The following is a 484-nucleotide window of genomic DNA, read 5'->3' as shown; positions in this document are numbered from 1 at the left end:
TGCTATCCTTTTTTTGCTTATGTTACGGAAAATCTGCAAGATGCATTGCTCAAAATCAATGTTATCATCATTTTGCACATCCATGCTCTTATCATTAACGCTATTGTTTAATCTGCTTCTCTTTTGAAACAAAGCTTTAGTTTGATTAGCGACTTCTAAAGATGATATTGATACACAACTCCCCCCCCCCCTTTCAGAAGTTTATAGTTATAGGGTTTCGTCACTTGCAGAGTTATTAATACTTCACAAACAAGCTAACTTTTCCTCACTTTTGCTAAATCAGACACTGAAAATGTTCACTCTGCCTGACTAATGTCATCAGAAGACACAAGTTTTAAGTATAACTGGATCATTTTTCGTCGTCCAAACCGTGTGTAAATGTATATGCTGTTGTGTATTTGTGGTGGTTGCTAATGGTCTCAAATCTGCTGTCTCAGCCTCGTAATATACCTCCGTTCGTGTTATTTTTAGTTATGAAATATTT

Source organism: Penaeus monodon, chromosome 28 (genome assembly GCF_015228065.2).
Source record: "Penaeus monodon isolate SGIC_2016 chromosome 28, NSTDA_Pmon_1, whole genome shotgun sequence".
Taxonomy (NCBI): domain Eukaryota; kingdom Metazoa; phylum Arthropoda; class Malacostraca; order Decapoda; family Penaeidae; genus Penaeus; species Penaeus monodon.
The sequence above is the reverse complement of the archived record's forward strand: the minus strand, read 5'-3'. Positions refer to the sequence as shown.